The sequence below is a fragment of the Ambystoma mexicanum genome, chromosome 7p, assembly GCF_040938575.1.
Source record: "Ambystoma mexicanum isolate Mex_15411 chromosome 7p, UKY_AmexF1_1, whole genome shotgun sequence".
NCBI lineage: Eukaryota > Metazoa > Chordata > Amphibia > Caudata > Ambystomatidae > Ambystoma > Ambystoma mexicanum.
In genome coordinates, this window is record NC_090939.1 from 408720920 (window position 1) to 408731778 (window position 10859).

General features: G+C 46.8%; 1 long non-coding RNA gene across 2 annotated transcripts in view; it reads right to left on the reverse strand.

The window, feature by feature from the left end:
• Positions 1-10606, reverse strand: part of LOC138526580 (uncharacterized) — a 330805-nt gene extending 320199 nt beyond the window's left edge. For both annotated transcript variants that reach the window (XR_011283633.1, XR_011283634.1), the window contains exons 1-2: positions 10521-10606; positions 10075-10169 (exon numbers count right to left, since the gene is read on the reverse strand). This is a non-coding gene — a long non-coding RNA (uncharacterized lncRNA). The remainder of the gene's footprint in view (positions 1-10074; positions 10170-10520) is intronic.
• Positions 10607-10859: the final 253 nt, after the last annotated feature.

Genomic DNA, 10859 nt, shown 5'->3' on the forward strand with positions numbered 1-10859 from the left:
TTGAGCACAGGACAGGATGTCACTACCAAAATGCTGATGGTCTCTCTAGGATGTGTATAACCGACTTGAGTGAAGAGATTCATCCAGGAGTGGATTAAATCCTCCTGTCCCTTAGTCAGGGGGGGGGGGCAAGTGTTAGGGAGAATTCTCCAGAATGGCTAATTTCCCTTACCTACTGAGTCCCTCAGCAGCTTTGCTGGATTTCTAGGATTTATCTTTTTCACCTGGTAAGAGTGTGAGCCTTTTTTCCCACTCTTACATGTGTTTTGCTGTGTGTTTAACATGTTTGTTTTCATAGTCTTTGGAGCTTCACCTACTCCAGAGGCATCATCGTTTTACTGTGTGTCACACAGCACCTTCAGTGCAGTGACACAGGGTTGTCTTTTTCAGACTTCCCACTCTAAACTCCATATTCTGGGACTGACTACTGTCTCTCAGAACATGTAAAGTTGCCATTGACTTTATTAGTCTTTTTAAATTCACAGACCCAGTACAAACTATCTTCCATAGAGTACTGGAAAGGGTTAATAGTTATCCCTCTTTGTCTGTCTCTCATGGAACATTATTTTGTTCCCCTTTCTTTAAGATGTGGCTGGTGGCAGTGGTATCTACCATGTTTCTCCTACTGCAGTCTATGTAAATAGCCTTGGTACTGTTTTAGGCTATCTTGGTAGCCTCAAACTTAAATCCGCTGAACCCCATTTACTTTTATTTGGTTCTGGCTGGGTTTATTCACCATTTCTTTTTGTAAAGGTCTTTCTCGTGTTTTACTCTGCGCTCCAAACCAGGTTTGGTTCCTTTGTTCGCCGTCCTTTGGCAGGCTTCTGCACAGAAGCCCTCCTTCAGTGCCTGAGAGTCTGGGTGGACAGGATGTGAGGGAAGGGTTTTAGGCCCCCTGCACAGGGTTCCCTTGGAAACCCAAGTCATACTCTGGTTTGATTGGCTAGGTGACTGTCCTGCCAGGACAGCCACCCTGTTGCGTGATTGACAGCCAGGCTGTGTGAATGGGGGAAAACTGCATAAAAAGCAGGTCTCTGGGACTTGGAAGGCAGATTCGCCACTGGATCAAGAGAACCGAAGAGAAGCTGAAAGAAGAGGACCACTACCATGACTGAACCTCCTGGGGAAGCCCTGCTGCGGGTCTGAATCTCCAAACTTCGACGACAGAGAAGATGATGCAGGGAATCTTCTTCCCTTGAGCCGGTGGGACCAACCAGTTTGCCAAATCCAAGCAAGGCTTCCCTCCCCTGGTCGAATTTACTGTACATCGCTGCAGTGAACCGGATAGCCAGGAGGACCAGACCCTGTTTGGGTTTTAAGGAGCGCACATTTATTCAATGCTTGCTCTGCTGCTGGTTTCTTCCCTAGGCAGTGCAGGACCCTCCAGTCATCCTACTTTGTGTCATTCTGACAGTCACTTTAGGAACTGTGAGCCTGCAGGACTTGTCAGGAACTTCTGCCTCAGCTACAGCCTTCTTTTTCATTTAAGGTACTGTTCTAACCAGTTGTTCGTTCCGTCTGACCACAGTGAAAGTGTTTGAAATCTTTAGCCAATCCGAGGGCTTGTCCTTCTCTTCTCTTTTAAATAACTTTTCCTTCGACCAACTTCGTTTCAAACTCTTGGCAAAGACTTAACCGCACACTTCTCTGAACTGTGTGATCCCCTGCAAAGACTCTGAACCATTAACATTGGCCCAGGCCTATTGATTTGAATCCTCATTGTAGCAAGCCTTTTGTAGATTGTGCTGCCTACTTACTTGTTGCTGCTGCTAATTTTGTATAACCTTGTCTTTCCCTCCCTTTTTAATTGCTGCAGTGCCATTTTGCTCACACTTCATTTTGAGCATACCTTTTCCAGAATTCATTGGGTGTAGTGTAGTATATCAAGAGTGTGATTTTTCTGCTGCTTTACTTAGTGAATTGTTTTACAACTGATGTGTAAATAAATGTATATTCTTTTACTCAGAAACCTTGAGTCAGTGTTTTTTTGAACCATAGTAATTGCTGTTCTTTGTGTAACTGTTGATACTGCTCACTTTACTCTTGAGATAAGTCTGGATGCTCAGCCATCGCTACCACTTGACTGTGTAGTACAGGCTTGAACCAAAGGTGAATTTGTACTTACACTTGGCGTCTTGATTCTGCCTAACAGTACCTGGTTGGAAGAGACCTTTCTTAGTGTAGACAGATGCCTATGACACTGGGATAGTTGGAAGACTTTCACAGCCTAACGACAAAGGTGAGGAACATCCTATATGTCTAATCAGCTACCAGTTTAGTAGTGGAGAACTAAATTGGCCCCAGGTGGAGAAGAGTTGTCTTTCCATTGTATGGTGCCTTAGGAAGTTGAGGTCCTACCTCCATGGGACTCACTTCACTGTATATGCTCCCCCTAAGCCTTTGAAGTGGATGATAGATGTTAAGGGAGAGAATCCAAAGTGGCTCAGGTGGTTCATGAGTCTGCAGGCCTTGAACTTCACTATTGGGTATAGGCCAGATCTCAAATGTAGCAATTTTGATGGGTTGTCCAACAGGGATAACCGACTGGAACAGAGGACCCATCCAGGGTTGGATTAGTTATTAGTTAACCCTCTCCCTTAGTCTGTGGGAGGGGGGGCATGTGTAAGGAAAGATTTCTCTTTACTGCACCGTTCCTTCCAACTTTAGGGAACCCCCCCCAAAAGTTTTACTTTTATTTTTTTATCTGAATTTCTGAATTTTGCAATGCAGTGAAGCCTTAAGCTTCACTGCACTGGCTTTTGCTCATATGTTATGGGGAAACTGACACGTCCTTCAGGCTGTCAGTACTGGGAAACCTTGTTTCCATTAGTTGTGTTACTGCGTTACTCCTTTTGATTACTTTTGTATCACTTGTGGTAACTTTTTATCATTGCACAATGCAGCTTACACTGCAGTACAATGGGGTGCATTTCTTTTTGCCCTAGACTAAAACTCAGAGGATTTTTGGTTACCCTAGGTGTGCTAAAAGTATAAGATGATGGTAGCAGTGACTTTTTCCCACTTTTTGGGAATGTTTGTTTTAGCCTTCCTCGTTTACCGTGTTTGGCTACTATCTGTGGCTACTGGTTAAACATGCCCGTGCCATGATATTTTTGCCAGGAGCTGTTGTTGGGATACTGGAGGGCTGTGTGTGTTTGCTGACAGGATCTGGGCTGGGTCTATCTGGTCGAATCCACAAACTGGTTTCAGTGTGTCTGAGTAGTGTGCATGAATGTTCTCACTAGTGGTCCTGATTGGACCACTGCTGGGGTGTGTCTGTGGGCTAGTCTGCTATTTGCTAGTGAGGGCAGCAGCTCTGACCTGGCTTTTAGGATAGGAAGAGGACCCCTGCACCCATTCTTCAGAGATCCTGTAGAAACCTAAAGGAGCCAAGAATCCTGTACAGCTGGGAGACCTGCGAACAAATCTGATACCTGACTGAAGGAAGCCTGGCTGCTGTCCTGGAGGAGCCCTGTCTTTCTTGTGACCTTTAGCAGTCCTGCGAAGGAGCTGTGACCCTTGGAGTGGAGGAACCATCAATTCCTGACGTATGCCGGTGCCCTGTCAAAGGAAGCCTTTGGAAAGTTTTCTGTGGCTGACCAGCTTCAATGTTGGGCTATCGTGCTTGTCAGCGTCACCGTACCAAGATTTGGCCTGAGTCTTGGGGGGATCCTCTGATGGCCCTATGAGAATAACCTCTGCAAAAATGTCTGCATCTTAGCTTTGAGGGGACTTGAGATAGGTTGGAAAGTCTAATTGCTGCTGCTGAGTACGTTTGCATCACTGTGCTGCAGTGACCACCATATGAAATAGCTTATTGACCCGAGTCCAATCCTCGGAGGGGTCCTGCATCAAGTTTTTCTGCAGTCTTCAATCGAAGGTCCTTGCAACAGTGAAAGACACCAACTGGATCAGCTCAAACCTGCAACCCTGTGAATCAAGGACTACGAGTTTTGGTGGGAAAAGCAATGGCGGACCCTCTTCCCTTGTCCTGCCAAGTCTGTGGAAGAATCAGATTACAGGGGTAAGATACAGAGCTTCTAACCTATCTCTACAATCCCATTTCAAGACAAAGGGTTTGTAATAAACCTTAATTATAACATTATTGGCTTTGCCATTGCTTGCTTGTTCAAGACATCTGACTGTTGGGGCTACTTTTGGGCATTAGTCTAACTTGTACCCTAACCCAAATAACCCTTCACTGGACCCCAGAGACCCTACCTGCATTTTCTCCTGCTTCATAACTTCTGTGGAACTTTTACCTGAACTGTTAATCAAAAGGCCCCAGGCAATTCAGGGCTGGACAATTTTAATAAGGGATAATCTCTGTGGACTTGGTGTGCATAATACTATTCTAACATTTCCTTTGCAGGAGATTCTGGTGTGTATTATGCTCTATAACAAAGTGAATGTATATCTGTATTTCGTTTAACAGTCCTGTGTGATAACTCTACTTGCTAGTAGTCAGTTTTCACAGTGTGGCTTGGACATTAAATAGTAACTGTATTTTTATACATCCTGTTTAAGTGTATTTTGTGATCACTATTGTTTAACCTCATTGTGGACCCTTTACAAGTTCACCACCTCTGAAGAACGTAGCCTAGAAGGCATCCCACTGCTACCAAAACTGGTTTGAATAAAGCTTCCCAGAGTTGCTTCTGTCACAATATAGGTTGGCCTTCTATACATCTGTCCACCATGCCAGGGTATAGAAAATAAGTCCTAAAACCCCCACAACTACGATCCCTCAACTTGTGCCACCATGATATGAGTGTGAAAACAGCATGCACAGACCCATGACAATAAGAACACCATGTGACACATGCACCCATAAACTTTGACCCATGCCCCACAAAACAAATAAAACAAAAGTGAATGCACACAGTGCCAGACTCCCTGCTAAACACCACACCACAAATGACACCCTGAGTGCCCGTCACTTTCCCGCACAGGGTACCCACCTGGCCTGCATACACTGCATCCCATAGGGAAACACATCCTCAAATTGTAAAGACATGCATTGCAACAACTTAAAGACAGTAGAGATACATGACAACCATTCAGGGAATCAGAAAACAGGCATAGACCACCCAGTGCAGAAGGACTACAGGGTGCAAGAGGGACACAGGACAGTTTGAGAAGTTCCTAGGAGTGGAGAGTAGGACAACAGAGAGAGAGAGAGAGAGAGAGAGAGAGAGAGAGAGAGGGAGAGAGGGAGAGAGAGAGAGAGAGCGAGAGAGAGAGAGAGACAGAGAGACAGAGAGAGGAGAGCGTCAGAGAGGGGAAGGGAGAGAGACAGGTAAAATCATAGCAAGGAGTACACTGTCTGGAGTGGAGACGGGGATGGGCATGCCCAACCTCACTGTAGGTGAGGGCACATAGAAATTGACCTGTGGAGGATGATAGTGATATCAATAGCTCTGGACGTAACATCATGGCATGAGATCATGGAAGGCACATAGAATGAAAATATCCATATGTTGAGGGCATGAAGGACACAACTGGTGGGCATTGAAGGACAGACTGGCAAATAAAAGGCACAAGTGTTTGGTCAATCAGTAGCCCTATCTCGCACAAAGCAAGGCAAAAACCCATCATGGCATGCATTACACAACAAGACACATGTACCTACTTCCATACAACTAAGGCACTGAAAGCCTATACCCCTACCCTACATCAGCCAACATATACCCCTGTTGGCAGACATGAGATTCCGAGGCTCCTGTGACCGCCCAAAATAATCCTGTTGTATCCTGCTACTCGTGGAGGCTCCCGACATTAAAATATAGCAATCGACAGATGAATCTGCAGAGCAGCGCCAATTGAAGTCTCAACCTCCACAGACATTCCCCTGCGTTACCGTGGACCCCGAACCGAGCCTCGCAGAGACCCGGGTTGCCATGCCCAAAATGGCCGCATACTGGTGATGGCCTGGAGTCAAAGAAGTGAATGAGGGATACGGGCTGAGTATGAGCGCTGCAGCCCAAGTCAGGCGAAATAGAAGCAGGAACACACGGCACATGAAGCAAGCAGCGGCCCCCCTACCCGCTGTGGATGGACACTTCTCCCTGGCCCGTGGTCCGTGCAGTGGAGTGGAGAGAACACCTGTGCCGGCACGGCGGGCTGCACACCGAGCTTCGGACTGCTCTAGCTGGGCCGGAGCACTGTGCCGCTGGGGTCCTGGAGCGGTCTGCGCGGTGCGCACCCTGTGACAGAGGCCCGACAGGAGCACTAACAAGCGCCGAGGACCCGCTCCACATCTCCCCCATCAAGAGGATTAAACGGACCACCAGCAGATGCACAGGGCGGGTGAGGGCACCCCCACCAGCGGCGCAGCGGGCCGCTCCTGGAGGCGGCAGCCCTGACATCCTGCACCTCTTAATGAGCGGACCTCCCGACGCTGTGAACCAACAGCCCGGATAACTCTTGCATCCCCCACTGGGACCACCATACTTCGCCCTCCACTGTATCATGGAAGAGGGGGGCATGGAGTGCAGCAGTAGCAATAACACTGTCATACCCAGCACTGAACTGAAACTGTGACCCCAACACCTATCACCCCCGAAGGCGGCATCAATCAACACCTTCGCAGTATGTGGAACACACACGGTGTCCCACGGCCCTGCCTTCGCCTCACTGGACACACAAAGACACAAACTTAAGGCCTGGGCTACCCCGTGCAACTACACAAAGGGGCAGCAGTGCACTCAAGTAGCAACCCCCCCAAAGCTAACACCAAGGATTAACATAACTCCTCCTGAGCAACCTCCAAGCCTTGGCACACAACCCCGTGCATTACCCTGCTCTGACAATTGCACGAGAACTACATATCCTGAAGGCACCCAAACACAAGCACTACCTGGTGCTAAATGAGAAGTTACAGCACCACACTCCTGCTGTACCTACTGTGTCCTAACACCTGCGCCAACACACATACCTTGTCCCATGAATGCATAGGGAGGATTGCCAACGGTAGTGAGTCGTGCACCTAATGGATGGGTAAACCGAGCTACAGCCTATAATTCTTGGGTGAGGTCCTGCCACCATCTGCCACATCTATATCCGGCCTCCTTCCCACACACGGGCAGTCTGCGCCATCCGTGGACTATCACATTAGCACATGCAAGACAGCTCCTTTCCTTATGTGACACTGCTGTGCCCAGCACTCTACCTTCGCATTCAACCTGTGAGACTGGACACTTCCTTCCAGGAAATTATGCCCTAAACCCTGGCTACCTACTAAACAATCCTGGTTCTCTGCCCCAGAGGGTACAGACCACGAACCGCACCCTACCAAAGGACAAAGAAAGTTGAACGCAACCCTAACACCCTTCATATCAAGCAATGCAGGGACCCCCCATTATAAATAGAGTGCCTCTAGGTCACGTTCACTGCACCGGGCGCCCCCTTCCTGTCCGAGGAGGAGCTAGAAGGCAGGAAGCTGCAGGCAACAATGAAACAAGCTGACCCGTGGTGCACCACAGAACCATTCACCATCCGACTGCTAGCCCATACGTTTGCGCCCTAAGGTCAAAGCAATCGTCAGAAACGGAAGTGAATCGGACTGCTAAACCACAACCTGTGTGGGTCAGAAGTGTCCCAATGCATAGGCCCCATGGTCTCATCACCTCTGGCACTCAGTAGACCTCGACAAATCATAACACACTTGCCAACCGGACCCGTCACGCCTTGACATCCACTGCGAGCTCTACCTACGCCACACAAAGACACTATGGTCGCTGGACTGGCAACCACTGAGCGGCCCTATAATGGGCAAAGACAAAATCAAAAAAGCATCTACCCAATGCAGGATTGACCAGTACACCACAAAAACACCCTCAACCTCTCCCTCAGATCAGAACCAATCACACGAGATGGCAGGTACGGGAATACTCTACCCCTCAAAGACGTTATGGCTGCTATCGCCGACTCACGAGCATCCATGGAGCAAAAAATGGACGGCATCAGTATGGACGTCTCCCATCTTCGGCAAGACTTACAGAAGCTCACCTCTCGCACAGGGGAGGCCAAACAATGCATCTCGAGAACAGAGGGTGGGCTACCCAGCATGGAACAGCGCATGACCCGTGTCATGACATGACTGAAAACACTAGAAGAAAAAGTCGACGAGGGAGAAGGAAGATCGCGACGCAACAACGTCCGCATCCTATGCCTATCGGAAAAAAAAGAGGGGCCATGTATGGAGCTGTTTCTGGTGCAATGGCTGGCAGACCTATTCGAACCTGAATCATTCTCCAAATTCTTCTCCATTGAACGAGCTCAAGGATGCCTACCGGGCCCCCCACACCAGGTGCACCACCACGCACGGTAATTGCAAAACTGCTAAATTACAGAGAACGCGATGCACTGCTCCAAATGGCCCGCTCCAAGGGAACGATCACACACAATGGTTCCTGGATCCCCTTTTTCCTGGACTATACCAAAGAGGTCCAAAAAGCCAGACAATCCTTTGACCACTTCAAGAAACACCTCCAAACCCTGAACGTGAAGTACCGTCTTCTTTGACCCAGCACAACTTAAAATATATCACTAAAACACGACAGTGCACTTCACAGACCCCAAAGATGCATGGAAATGGGCGGAGCAACATATTGAAGGTGACTAGAGCGTGGCAAGAGCCAATAACAACAGGAGACCCCACCCGCCATCCGATCGAGGCCTGCCAGCACTGCAACCAGCAGCAAGGGATCCTGACCCATTACCACCAATAGACGACCGCTGACCAGATTATGGTGAGATAATCTAATCCACTAAAGGCTCAATTACGTGAATCTGACGATTTGACAAACGCAATGCATGGACACAGGCCCATGTGCAGAACCCAAATCGGGCATCCCCAGAGGAAACCCCTGCCCCCTCCAGCAACCAGAATCCCACTCTGGGATAGCTGGGAAAGGTTGTACCTCAAGGGGCTCACATCCACTTAATTGGTGTTCCTTTCTCTCTTATTCACTAGTTAGATAGACGACAGTTCCGTCTATCACCATGTTCGGGCGACAGATACTTCAGGTTGGGGTGGAGTATAGGGAGGGGGGAAAGGGGAAAGTTAATGTTCAAGTTTCTCTTATTTTGCGTACTTACCCATTACTCAAATACACATATTTTGGACCCACATTGCCCCCACAATCAACCTCATGGCACAAACAGCCCACCAACAAGGCCACCCACATCATCACAGTATTAAATATCCGATATGGCTCCACCTGGAAATAACAATAAAACTCCTGACTTGGAATGTCAATGCAAAATGGAATGTCAATGCAAAATGGAAGGGGGTTACATGTTAATCTCGCTGGTTCGTCAGGTAAAGTCTATGTGAAATATAAAGGGATTTGAACCAGAGTGAACAGGATGACAAGGAAATCAGTTACTCTCTTCTAAAAATCATTTTATTTGTGCAATACAAAAGAATCTCCACGTGTTTAAAACAATTCATTTTACTGTTTGTTCTACTTTAGAAAAGTTATATGATTGTTGACATATGTTCGGTCTTTATGGGGTTTGTACACTCGCCCCCTCGTTCTTGACCTTCTTCAGGACGCTTATACAAAGAACTCATTCTCTCTTTGCCTCAAATAAACTGATACGGATTCCTTCACCTAAATAAAAACATGTAGATACCTATGCATCTTGTCATCCATATTTCATCCTTTAGCACTATAATTGTGTACCACAACACTATGACTGGTTGCTTCCACCTTCACTCACCTCCACATATATTGTAGGAGATGCTTAAAAGGGTAAACTGGAGTGAATCCATCACTAGGACCACACTGGTGATGTCTTCACCTTAGGCCTATAAAACAATACAACACAATGTGCCAGTACGTGGCATCACCACTATATTCACTTTTGTCATTACCATAATTTTGGTATCCATATATTCTCAATAGACACTATCCATCACTTCCACTTCTGGCTTCTCCCGACTTCAAACAGGTATGTCTCCCTCTTTTCTTTACTTTACTGCTTGAAAACATAAATCTGTATCAATCACCTATGCACCCTCTTTGCTTTCTCACGGGAACTGTATTATTTGTCTAGTCAACTCACCATGATGTACTCAGCATCCGGAGCGTACTATGGTACCTGTTTTTCGTATGGTATCAATGGACGTAGTTATCCCATCCTCAATTGTCAGCGTTCGCCTAAAGACAAACAAAGGCATATTCAACATGTATTCTCGTTTCCAGCTTAAATAGTTCACTATGGTTTTACAATCTCATTATGCTAATTATATTCATGCAACTATGGCCGTGTGACAGGAAAGCCCAATTATTATATTCATCACATTGCCACGATCCTTTGCCTCTTGGGTCATATCCTATTTCCTGCTTCTCCTGTTAGAATTTCATTATATTCAACATATTTGTAGCCCTTCCGCCGGGTGGAAGTGATATCTTATCAATCGAGTGTCAGATTCTAAATCACCATCCTTTTCCTGCTGTGGAATTTGTGTCCTCAAATATCTATTTCTATAACTATAGTGGTCCACTTACCTTGATAATTCCTTTATTTTGCCAGTGCCTCTCTGCGTTTAATCTCGTGACTGTTTCCTTCCTACTCCTTCTCAACTCCAGTCACAGACAGCTTTCATGGCCATAGAAACGGGACTACTTGGTGTGTTCTCTCGCGTGATCAATTGTACATTCCATAGTCATAGAAACGGGACTGCTTAGTGTGTCCTCTTGCATGCTCAATTGCACCTAGGGTGTGGCTAGTGATTAATGCCAAATTCTTAGGTAGTAATTACTTCACATTATTTAGCCTCTCCGAACTTAATTAGCCTAAAAAATTAGGCAATTTCACTACATTCGGAAATTTTAATAAAAGACAAT